The sequence below is a fragment of the Nicotiana tabacum genome, chromosome 3 (assembly GCF_000715075.1).
Source record: "Nicotiana tabacum cultivar K326 chromosome 3, ASM71507v2, whole genome shotgun sequence".
In the NCBI taxonomy this organism is placed as follows: Eukaryota; Viridiplantae; Streptophyta; class Magnoliopsida; order Solanales; family Solanaceae; genus Nicotiana; species Nicotiana tabacum.
In genome coordinates this window covers 160,683,721-160,693,995 of record NC_134082.1, presented here as the reverse complement: position 1 = coordinate 160,693,995, position 10,275 = coordinate 160,683,721, and the positions used below count along the sequence as shown (strand labels likewise).

Genomic DNA, 10,275 nt, shown 5'->3' with positions numbered 1-10,275 from the left:
TGAAGCAAATAAATGCGCAAAACAAACGGGATGCAGCAGGATGGTCTTTTCATTTCGGGTTGCTTGTCCTAGACGGACCTAACCCCTGTGTTGAGTCCCCTATGTCAAATGCAACATGATGCAAATAAGCGTTCCTACTAGGGATCCGGCATGAGGTTTTGTTATACTAGGTTCATCCTGGGTATATGTTTTAGACTGTGTACCCGAGCGGACAACTCGAGTCGAGGAGGGGGCTACGTACCGGGGACCCGCGAGATCGTCCGACTTTGTAACTTGTCCGGCCTCTTTCTTATTTCAGGGTATGACACTAACAGAATAGGGAGTCTTGACCAGCAAGCTCTTCCCCGGAGGTAAGAAGAGAAGGGTTTCGGTACAGTTTATATACAGTTCAGATAATATCAAAGCGGTAAAAGACAACATTTAGCACGTTATGCCCAAACATGTAGTAAAGATCAGATAATAAAGCCAAATATAACAATTATTCTAAGCTCGAATTCTGAACCCTGAACAAACGTTCTGGGTTCTTGTTCCCCAGCAGAGTCGCCAGAGCTGTCACACCTCCTTTTTGTGCGCCCGTCCCGAAGGGTGAAAGCGCGAGGGAGTTTTTCCAATTTAAATGACAATATTCGAAATGGGATTATTTATTTAATTCAGAGTCGCCACTTGGGAAAGGTTTGGCTTTTGGTGTCCCAAGTCACCGGTTTATCTTGAATCCCAATTCGAGGAAAATATTCGACTTTCCAAATGAAGTCTGCGAACCAGAAATTCTAAGTAAGGAATTCTGTTGACCCGAGGGAAGGTGTTAGGCACCCCCGAATCCCGTGGTTCTAGCACGGTCGCTTAAATTGTTACAATGGCTAAATATCTGATTTTAATACATGTTATGACTTGTGTGCTTTTATTAGGTTTAAACCGCTTTTATTATTATTTATTTTTTATGGAATTGCAACGTCGTGAAAATGCATTTCGAACCACGTCACAATCAATACGCCCGTAGTTGTTAATACATTCCAACTCCGTTGAGATTTGGATTTGGGTCACATAAATGTGCACCCGGATTTAAGAAGGTAATTTAATTAAATCGCGCCTAAAGAGTCTAACGCATTATTATCTTTGGGGAAGGCAATGAAGTTCACTAAACAGTCCATCCCGAGAAATCTAAATATTTATTACGACCAATTATTGAGGGCCCCGCAATTTGCATTTGTATTTGGCGAGGCTCGTCTTATTTTTTTTTTGAAAGGGTAAACCTACAGTGACTACATTTTTTTTCCTATTATGTTTGTTTCTAAAAATGAAAGAAGAAAATATATGCTAATTAAATTACATGCTTGGCCAGTTCCGGCCTCTTATTAATTATTAGATTACAAAAGATGTTAATTTGGAAAATTACACTCGAATTTGTAAGGCGGAGAATTATTTCGTACCTTATTCCATGAGCGAACATGCCTTTCAAAAATATGCATACAAGATTGATAACATGCTAAACTCACGCTAAACGTTCTCCAAGTTGGACTTAAACTAACTCGTTTTTAATGAGATTAATGGAATTAACTACTAGAGGATGTTATTAATGGGGTTCAAACATTATCCTATAGACTACCTAATGGAATCCGATTTTGATAGAGTTTAAACTCAAATGATTAAAGCTATGTTGCATTTGGCAAGGTTAGAAGCAGTCTGCCCTATGTGTACAGAATATGACTAGAGATGAAGTCTAGTTATCGATATACTAACTACTTGTGCATTCCACAAATTACATAACTATATCATGTATACAACTAAACAACTATAGATCACACTATTAAACGAACTAAGTTTCAATTAAGTACAAACTACCTAATGCATTTTTCATTGAGTTATAAACCAAAAAAAAACTATACAAATCCACTAACATTTTATAAAACTACAAATACAACACCAAATAATTAAACTCCTTCGCATCTTTCATTTCATGCTCAACTTTACTGTTACATCAGTGTGAAATTCTAGTGTGTACCTGGATGTTGGACACAAGAGGAAAAGAGGAGTGATCAATGCAGCAGCAGTGATAAAAAGCAGACAGCAACAGCAGCAGTTTCAAGCAGTAAAATAAGCAGAATAAATCCCAGTGAAAGAATTCAGCTACAACTGATAGAAACAGTGCTCAAAATCCAAACCAAAACAAACTCCGGAGACTCAGTTGAGGCCAAGCAGAAATAGGTTGATCCGCAATGACAGTGGAACAACAGTTTTCTGGTTTTTGGACACTCAGAGAAAGAAGCCCAAGTTTCGAATAGAACAAGACAGTTAATGCTGATTTCAAAACAAAAGGAAGGTGAAGAAAAGCAGAATTTTCAGCTTCTTCTTTGCTCTCAAGTTTCTTTTAGTTCCAAACCCCTTTCCCTCTCTTCTGGTTCTAAACTCTTGGTCTCTCTTTCTAGTTTTTGGTTCCCTTTCCTTAGTTCTTTGGTTCTGTCCTTTAACCTCTTGGTGTCTCACCTCTTTTCTGGTTCTTAAACTCTCTCTGTCTGCCCCGAAAAAATTATCTCAAAACTCTCTCCTTCCCTATTTTTTTTAGTTCTGAAAACCCTTCCCCCTTTATATCTGCACACAGACCTTCCCCCAGCTTTTAGAGCAACTAGTCCAATAAAATACTGATCCCCTCCCATGTGAACCTTCTGTTTTTCCACTCAAAAACTCAAAAGCAAAGTATTCCTCATGAGATTCCTCTTGACAACCCTCCTTCCATTATTGTAATGGTTTATCCTTTTATTAAACTAAACGAGTATGGACAGCATGAGTATGTCCTGACAGCACATGCTGTAAAGTTTGCTTTAATTCATTAAAGAACTACAATGCACATGCTGTCCAAAAAATGAGTAAACATGTCATCAATTCAAACTAAACTCTGAAATCTATATTAAACTGCAGCTATAAACCAATCCTTAAATAATTTCTGATTTAACTAATAGACTACAAGCAGTTAAAATCAATTCTCAGCTGATTCAAACAATGTCTTAGTAAAAATTAAACAGTTTGAGTCAGATTAATACCATTCCAAACTGAAACTAATCAACGACATATATCGAATTGACTACGCGAATTACAACATATACAATCAGTAGCAAATGATCAAAATCGAACAGTATTAACATGTGGTTCAAAATGTACTTCCCAAAACAAAGAGTTGCCCTGGAAACTAATTAATCGATCAAAACTCATTTCAATCGATTATATAGTTAAACACATACACTCATCAATGAATAGAGAAAAAAAATCGACCAAATAAAAGGTTCGGGCAAGGTGGACAGAATAGTCGACACAAAATGAAAACAACTCAACTGACATTTAAACACATAAACAACATCAATAGAAAACAACACGGAACTGACAAGGAAAAGAAAAAATACCTTAAGAGTTTGAAGATCAGACGAACCCGTCTTGGATTCTGACTCGGACTTCTTTTGGGGTTGAACGGACTTTAATCGAAGTGTTCTCAACTGAGAACACCTCGATTAAGGTCTATTAGACCCCAACCCTTTCGTTTAATTGGACAAAACCCTCAGATTCTGGATTTCTAGGGTTCTTGGGTTTGATTTGGGACTTGGAGTTTTCTGGTTAGATTCGAACCAAACCAAGCTTGGTTTGGTCACGAGGGAGGTCAGGGGAGTAACTGGTATGGATTTGGGGTGGTTTGGCATAGGTTGGGGTTCGACTCGAATCTTCAAATAAAGATTCGAGACGATGGGGGAAGATCCGAGACCAAGGTTTGTAGATCCGTGTCCAGGGGGTCGAGGTGCACTAGAGGTGTTAATCTGGTGGTCACCGGCATTGTTGCCGTCGGGTTTATGGTGAGGGAACGGAAGGGCGGCGTTAGGGTTCTTGAGGGTGTTTGGGGAAAGAGACGATGGTGGGGGAGGGGGTCTGGCTTAGGGGCGTGGGGGTAAGGGATTGGGTTTATATAGTTAAGGGGAAACTTGATCTAGGCCGTTAGATCATCAAAAATAAATGGCCTGGATTGATCAGCTCAGTGGAAACGACGCCGTATGGGTTAAATGAGACCAATGGGTCTCTGGGTGAGACGGGTCGGGTTAAAACGTGGGTATGGAGACGTGATCTTGGTCGTTGATCAATCTGAGATCAATGGCCCAGATCAAGCATGATCAAAACGACATCGTCTGGACGTCCCTGAGGTCAGCTGATCTGGACCGGGCAATACAAATGCTTTGGGCTCGATTTGGGTCCAATTTGAACGGCCCAATTCCAATTTCAAACTCATTTCTTTTCTTCTTTTTTTATTTCTAATTAAAATCCGAATTTACAAAAAATCCTAAAAATAAAAATATAAAAATATAAAATTAAAATTATATCACAAGACATTAATTGATTCTTTAGTAATAATTAACACACAATATCATATATTAATTAAACAAAAATCAAACTTTAAACGATGAATGACAAAATTACCAAAGATAATATTTTTGTGATTTTTTATTCATTCAAAACCAAATACGATTTAATTAATTCCTAATAATAGAACAAAATCCTAAATTTACACGCGACATATATTTTTGTATTTTTTAATTGATAAAACTAAACAATCACAGATAAAAGCTACAAATAACTATCAAAATGCCACGCAAATTCACAAAATTATACACAAAGACAATTTATTATTTTTTTCGATTTCTTTTGGAGTAATTGTCGTGTAAACAAAAATCACGTGCTCACACTCGTCACCATGCCTATACATCGTACTTGATAATAAGCACGTAGTAAATAAGACTCAACTCCTAATCCCTCAAGCTAAGGTTAGGCCAAACACTTACCTCGAAGCTTTGAATACCACTCAAGCCTCAATTATAGCTTAACCCCCTTGATTTCACCACCAATCCATTCGAATCTAGTCACAAGTTACTTAATTACATCAATAAGTGCTAAATGAATCAACCCCAATGCATGAAAATGAGTTTTCCCAAAGTTTTACCCAAAAAGTCAAAATCACCCTCGGCCCACGTGGTTGAAACCTGAGGTTCGGACCAAAACCCGATTACCCATTCCCCCACGAATCTATAATTTATTTTGAAATCGGACCTCAAATTGAGGTCCAAATCCCTAATTTTTGGAAAAATCTAGGTTCTACCCAAAACACCCAATTTACCCCATGAAAATCTTTGATTTTAAGTTGAAACCATGTTAAAAGATGTTAATGATTGAAGAAAACTAGTTAAAAATGGCTTACAATTGATTTGGAGAAGAAAGATTGTTTGAAAAATCACCTCTTATGTTTTTAGGGTTTTAAAAAGTGAAAAATAGCTGAAAATCCTGTCTATTTATACCCCTCTCAGACCCTCACCGCGGACCGCATAAAAAGGACCGCGGCCGCGGAGCTCCACCGCGGACCGCATTAAACGGACTGCGGCCGCACAGGCCTCCCTGAAGACCTACAGTTCAGCACCCTGTGCGGACCGCACAAAGGCGACTGCGGCCGCACAGCCTCCACCGCGCCCCGCACAAAGGCGACCGCGGCCGCGCTAGCCCCTCCTCGGACGCACGCGATTTCTCGCGAACCGCACTAAAGGGTTCAGAGGCCTGCAACTTCCTGAACCTGCAACATCTGACTTTCTAAGCCTAAGGCATCCCGGAACATACTCGAACTCACCCAAGCCCTCGAAACTCTAACCCAAGTATACACACAACCTCAAAAACGTCCTACAGACATATTCGTGTAATCAAATTACCAAAATAACATCACGAGCATCGAATTAAACCTCGAGATCAATGAAATTTCTCAAAACTCTTTTAAACATCACATTTCTCAATTAAGGTACGGATCGCGTCAAACGATGTCCGTCTTTAAGCAAATTTCACAGGAATGACTCAAGTATATATAAGACCTATACCGGGCGACGGAACCAAAATACGGGCCTGATACCAACTCATTCTAATCAAATTTCATTTCAATTTCCTTAGACATTTTCAGAAAACCAATTTCCTTAAAGAAAATCACTTCTCGGGCTAGAGACCTCGGATTCCAATTCTGGGCATACGCCCGAGTCCCATATTTTCCTATGGATCCTCCGGTACCGTCAAATTACGGATCCAGGTCCGGGTCCGTTTACCCAAAATATTGACCGTAGTCAAATTTATTCTTTTTAACATCAAAACTTAGCATTTTTCACAAAATTTCATATTTAAGCTTTCCGGCTACGCGCCTGGACTGCTCACGCAAATCGAGACGACTCAAAATGAGGTTTTCAAGGTCTCGGAAGCACATAATGGGTAAGAAAATAGGTGATGACCCTTTGGGTCGTCATAAAAATTCCTCATACATGTCATGTCACCAAAAACTAGCATGAACAGAACTATGCACAAAATGGACACAAAATGACTAACTGCTTTTTATTGAATAAAGGATAGCAAGGTCCGATAATACAAAAGAAGAAGAAAAAATGACAAAATAAGCTACCATGGCTAAAAGAGGAGTGACTTTCCAGTTACCAAGCAACATCTTAGCGACACATTCGCACATCAGCATTACTACGACATTTAACTATTTTGATTGTTTTGGATTGAACACTCAAATTTTGACGATCATCCCGAGCAGCCCATGTCTTATTGCTCACATCTAGTAAAGTCAACCCCACATTTGCCTCCATTTTTAATTTTTCACCGCCAACTTGCCTACTTGCCTTTTTGTGACCCTGGATCAACAACAATGGTACTTATTCCCTTGGTTGAGAAGATACTTTTATTTCCGAGAGATTTTGGATTGTTCTTGTGACTCGCCATTGCAAACCAACAAACTGACTACCTTTGACTAGCTTTTATTTCAAAACAACAACCATGTTAGAATAAACACCCTTTCTTTTTTTCCTTTTTTTTTTCTTTTCTTCTTTTTTTTCTTGTTTCTTTCCTCTTTTTCTTTGTGGTTTTTCTTTTTTTTTTCTCTTTTTCATTTTCCCCTTTTTTTAAACCATTCGATCGAACCTGATGTGGGTTGCCTACGTATCATGTGGGAACATGAATCAGATCTTGCGGAGTTCGGGAAGACTAGAAACAAGTAAATAAACTAACTATTTTTGGATTTTAAAATTTGTTTTTTTTCGAAAGAAATACTTACAAAGAAGAAAAAAAATATTATTTGGATTTCGATTTGTTTTTTTTAAGAATTGTTTTGAAAAGAAAGACGTCTAAAAAAGAGGGGGAAAATATTTTCTTGAATTTTAACTTCTTTTTCATTTTTTTTTCTGGAAATTTCGAAAGAAAAACTTCTAAAGAAGAAAGGAAATATTTTTGGACTTTTACTTTTATTTATGAAAGGAATGCTTCTAAAAAAGAAAATATTTTTGAATTTTGAATTTTCTTTTCAATTTTGAAAGAAGAATGAAAATATTTTTTGATTGTTGGAAGAAAGTAAAAGAAAATATTTTTGTATATATTTTTTTTAAAAACGATTAGGGTCTAAAAGAAAGGCTTTCTAAAGAAGCAAGTAATGGAAAATATTTTTTGGATTTTTTGAAAATTGGGATCTAAAAAAAAGACTTTTCTAGAGAGGAAGTAAAGGAAAATATTTTTAGATTTTTTTGAAAATTATGGGCCGGAACCGATGAGGTTTGTCTACGTATCTCACATCCGGTGAGAATCAGACCCACGTAGTTCGCCCATTTTTGGCGGAATAGAAAAATGACTTATTTTGAAATGACTTTTCTTTTTTCAAAATTTCGGCAGAGTTTTAGGATATTTCAAATATCTACCTCTCACTCTCTTTTCTTTTTTCTTCTTTCTCCTTTTTTTTGATTTTCTTTTTTTCTTTTTTTTTTCATTTTCTTTCCCTATTCTAGAAGCCAGTCAACATGCAAGCCGAAACAGACAGATACGCAAGTAGCACGTAAGATGCATCAGGATAGTCTTTTAATATGGGTACACCTGTCCTAGACGGACCCAACTCCTGTGTTGGGTCCCCAAAGTCAAATGCACATGATGCAAACAAGCGTTCCTACTAGGGATCCGGCAAGAGGCTGAGTTATACTAGGTTTAAAACCTGGGTTTATTGTTCTAGACCTGGCTTACCCGAGCGGACAACTCGACCCGACGGGGGGGCTGCGTACCGGTAACCAAAAGATCATCCGGCTTTGCAACTTGTCCGAACCTCGTTCTATTTGGGATATGGCACTAACAGAAAGAAGTCACGCCAGTGTGCACTCCTCAGGAGAGAGAAGAGAGAGGTTTCGTAGTAGTTATATATACAATTCAGATAATATTTAGGCGGTAAAAAACAACATTTAGCACATTAGGCCCAAACATGTAAATAAAATCAGATAATAAATAAAGCCAAATATAATGATTATTCTAAGCTCGAATTCTTGAACCCTGAACCAGAGATTCTCGGTTCTTATCCCCATCAGAGTCGCCAAAGCTGTCACACCTCCTTTTTTACCTACACCCCTGAAAGGGTATAAGGGACTTTTTTCAATTTAAGTGACGATCGAAACGAGATTATTTATTTAAAAATTCAGAGTCGCCACTTGGGATAATTTATGGTGTCCCAAGTCACCGGTTTCAAGTCCCGAATCGAGGAAAGATTAACTCAATTTTACAGTCCGCGAACACAGAAATCCAGGTAAGGAATTCTGTTAACCCGGGAGAAGGTGTTAGGCGTTCCCGAATTCCGTGGTTCTAGCATGGTCGCTCAACTGTTATATTTGGCCTATTTACTTGATTTTAATACATGTTTTAGCCTATGTTTCAATTTTAACTTTATAACCTCTTTATTTAAATAGTTTTCAGGAAGATTCAACGTCATGTAAAACACATCTTGAACCACGTCACATAAATGCACCCGCGGTCCATGACATATTTTATTTAACGTTGTTGAGATTTGAATTTGGGTTACATAAATGCACACCCGAGTTTAAGGAAGTAATTTTTAAATAGCGCGCCTAAGGCAACTACGCATTTTCAGATTTGCGAGGGCCATGGAAAATTCAACTAATGGAGCACCTCAAATTTAAAAGAGTTCATATTAATTATCCGAGGGTCATGGGTTATGGAATTATTTGTGGGAAAAATGTTATGAATTAATATTTGTCTAAATATGGGTCAACTCATGAATTGTATATACGTTGGGCCATTAACATTACTCCTGGACAGCGTAGAGGTTAAAGAAAATGCCAAACACATTTCAACCATAAACGACACCATCAATATAATCATGCTGCAAAGAACTAAAAGAAAAGACAAGAAACTAAAAAAAAATATCTCACCAATCACAAATATAACAACAAAATATTTCATGAAAACATCAATCAATCCATTTGATAATATTGATATTTCCAACAGATCTTCGTAGTAAGAAAATGATAGAAAACTTAAAAAATAAACCCACCTATTTGTTCATTAACTCCACAAAGTGCAGTCCACAAAAAAATTGTAAAACAAATCTTTATATTTTCTTTGATAAAAATTAGTGCTAATACCTCATGAATCCAATTAAAACTAATAGTACTGAAAGAAACAAACACATATTGAGAGGAGAAAAATTAAGCTAACACTGTAAAGGCACTCAAACATTCAACCAAATACGTCAAAACTTCAAAATCATCCGAAAACATACAACGTAATGAGATAGAGAATGAACCTTTAAAAGCGGGAAATTCCTTTAAACAATGCCGCAGCTATAGACGCACGATTGTGCAGCGAAGAGAGAAACAGAACTTCGCCCCAAAAAAAAACTCGTTGTGAACTAGAACGGTACTCGAACAAAACACGCGACAGGAGCACTCGAAACCTCAATGATTTTGAAGGACTGAGATGCTTTTCATGGCTGGCTTTCATGGCTATGTTGTTGCATTTTTCTGCTGAGTTTTGGAGTTGTTTTGGCAATGCAAATGGGAGCTTTCAAAAGCTGGTTTACATGGCGTCAAAAAGAAGAAATTGGATCTGATTTTGTGAGGAAGAAGATGACCCAGATCCCTCCTCCTTCACCTTCCTTTCTCTTTTGATCTCTTTTTTATTTTGCTCTCTTTTTGTTTTTGTTTTTTTTGATCTCCTCTGTTTTTTTTCATTCCTTTTTGTTTTTGTATCACTTTTCTTCTGCTTTTCTTTGTGAGCCCCCTCCCCTGATTTTTTGGCGTTTTTTTCTCTTCCTTCCTTCTGTGTGTGCATGTGTTATAATAACGAAAAAAAACTTAGAAAGGAAAGATTCCCCAGCTCTAATTTTTGTCCTCATTCCCCTTCCCCCATGTGCCAAAAAACGTGAATGGGAATTAAAAGGGGTGCATGTGAGTTTGT

At 37.5% G+C, this 10,275-nt stretch overlaps 1 long non-coding RNA gene across 1 annotated transcript; it reads right to left on the bottom strand.

Moving 5' to 3' along the window:
* Nucleotides 1-1,728: 1,728 nt before the first annotated feature.
* LOC142179538 (uncharacterized) lies at nucleotides 1,729-10,275 on the bottom strand. Its single transcript, XR_012708000.1, has 2 exons — nucleotides 9,623-10,275; nucleotides 1,729-1,999 (listed from the first exon to the last, which is right to left on the bottom strand). It is a non-coding gene; the product is annotated as an uncharacterized LOC142179538 (long non-coding RNA).